A 2,882-nucleotide genomic window follows, 5' to 3' on the forward strand; every position below is an offset into this window, starting at 1 on the left:
GCCATTTTCATGATCTGTTGGGAATTTTGGCCCTTAACAGATCAGAAAGTGGGGTGGGGGAATTTCTAGTATCAACAAAATCGAGTAACTTGAACGCATCTGAACTTGAATTGAGTATTTAAATCTCTTAAAAATACATAATTTTGCATAATGCTTAAGACAAGACCAATCTGAATTTATTTTAAAAAAATATAAATATAATTTATTATTTATGAATAATTATAAATCAAATATTATTAATAAAATTATAATTAATAAAGTTTAAGTATGTCGATTTGTTCATTTAGAATAAAAAATTTATGAATTACTAACTAATAATCAAACTGAGTTTACTTTTATGAATAACCAAATTCATTAGTGAATTATTTGGTTCTGTACGGTTGGATTATTCGATTGTAACCGAGTAATATAACATCCTAATTGTTTAAAGATGAGGTGTTCTTGACAATTTAACCAAATCCTAAAATTGTCAATGATCTTTAGACTTTATTTGGTTTAAATGTGTCATTTATTGGGAAGTCACTTCCGAGAAAGTAACTTAATTAGGTTCGGGTAAATAAGTTATTCCCTCCAAGGGAAGAAAAACTTTTGACTTCCTGGGAAGTTAAGAAGAAATGCCCAATCAAACAGAAACAATGTTCACGCTTCCTGGGAATTTCAAGTTCCCTAAGTTACCACCAACCAAATAAGGCCTTAATTTACAGCCTAAACTTGGCACAACAATTGGATTGACCTGCTGCATTTTTTTCCCCTTCCATCGATATGGATTGTCTGTGACAAAGTTTCTGTAAATTGATGAACTGAATAACTGGTCCCAAATGCCGAATATGCCTAGTCTTTTTTGCTTCCTGCATATGATCTCTGCTGGCATATAACAGTGAGACTGAGATTGCTCATCTATTTGAATTGCTTTAGTTCATCAAAAATAGTAGTTACACATACAACTCTGATACTTAAGACGCTTGTCAGTTTTGCCTTGGCAACATTTATTTAGTCTTGCTAACGCTTGGGCGATTCCTGGTAGCCTTGGCAAACTGGTATTTCCCTGTGAACGAGTTAATGCCAGGTGGGGCAAGCTAGAGTGCGAGCAACGAGCTTGTGACCTTCAAGGAACGGATTTTCCTGGAGATTAACATATTTATCTATGTACTTGATTCCCTCAGACTTCAAAAATGATGCTATGCAATATGTACATGAATACTTTATTTGTTTGGTTCAACTTGATTTTACCATTTTGATAAATCATCTAGCCGTATTGTAATACCACAACAAAGCTCTCAAGGTTTAGAAGTACATTACATAGTTGGTAATCTGTATTGTTGCTTCTCCGTCAATTTATTTTTTCAGTTAAAATAAAGATCAGAGTTGTGGATACAATTTCTGTTTGATTCTAGAGTACTTTATTAAAAATCACTACTCCAGGAACAATACCACAATAGTGGGAACAAATGGCCCTATGCTTAAATGCATTCTTCAATTTTTATTTTATTTTTAATGAAAGAGCTGCATTCTTCAATTGGCTATATTAATTAATCGATTATAATTGTTACAATATAACTAACCTAAATTAATTATAACATAGTTTGGTCGAATAGCTTGCTATCAGTATTTAGCTTTTTAAGGGCAAAAAAAAAAGGAGATGCAAGAAGCTTAGTTGTCTTGGCAAGAAAAGCAAATTGAGAGGAAATGTCTCACCCTGAGGAGCATCTCCCTAATTGTATCTTCAAGCGCCTCTCGAGTCCGAGAGCGAAAAGCCACCTGCTTCCGAGTAGAGCAGGCGAGATGACCGGTGAGAGCAAGCAAACGTGGGTCTGAGGCATTAGCAATCCCACCAAACATCCTCTCCTATAGCAGCTTGGCAACAGTGGTCGCAGGAGACTGAGGAGTGATTTCATCAGCATTCAAAATCTCGTTGTCCAGGGTAGAGAGCAACGGCTCCACAAACGTTGCGAGTTTCCTTTTTTAGCACCTCACATGCTATTTCATGATTTAGTTCTTCCACTTGTATCGCTTCAGCATTGAAACATAAAATAAAATTCCTTAAAGACTCACCCTCTTCTTGGCAGATCTTCTGTAAGTCAGAGGAGAGTTTTTAGAAGAAATGTAGGTGATAAATCTAGATTTAAACATCATAGCAAATTGAGTAAAAATTAGAATAGAACCTGGGTTCAGATGCTGGTACCACTTCTGAGCCAAACCTGCAAGTGTGGATGAAAACACTCGGCATAGCACAAAGTCATTAACGTCTTGAAGCTGTATCGTTGTTCTAAAGATCGCCAAGTGACTCCTAGGGTCTATTGTTCTGTCATACTTATCTAAACTTGGCAGCTTGAATTTAGTAAGGAAGGTTTCGGCACTACTGTAACAACAATGAGGAATCGTCCAGGCCATAGTCGTCCTCTTGGTCCTTCTAGCACCTCTGTACGCACGGACCAGCTTTCAGTTGACATCTTTTGAAGACTCGTCTGACGACTCCTTATCCTCCAACTTGGCCTTCTCTTTGGATTGCGTTTGGATCGCTTTTGTCTAAGTCCTTAGGGTCTCGATGGAAGCTTTCTCACTTATTCTGGGAGCCATGAATGAGGTCTCCTCTCGAGTCTTATACTGCTCAAGAGTTGCCTGTAGTTTTTTAATATATTGGAGAATCTGCTCATTATTCAGGTTGTTAAGCTCCGCTTCATTGACCATGGATGGTGTATTCTATCCACTATCAAGGGTGGAAGAATTGATGGCCCCTTTGTTAGCAGCAGATTTAGCAGTAGCTCATGAATGTTAAGCCATTTGGAAGAAAAGAAAGAAAAGTGAACAGAAAATCGGATTTAATCCAAATGAACAGGAAAAATTCAATGAAGTTCTCGGCAACAAAACCAAATGATGTGGTT

This window comes from Manihot esculenta, chromosome 2, assembly GCF_001659605.2.
Source record: "Manihot esculenta cultivar AM560-2 chromosome 2, M.esculenta_v8, whole genome shotgun sequence".
Lineage (NCBI taxonomy): Eukaryota > Viridiplantae > Streptophyta > Magnoliopsida > Malpighiales > Euphorbiaceae > Manihot > Manihot esculenta.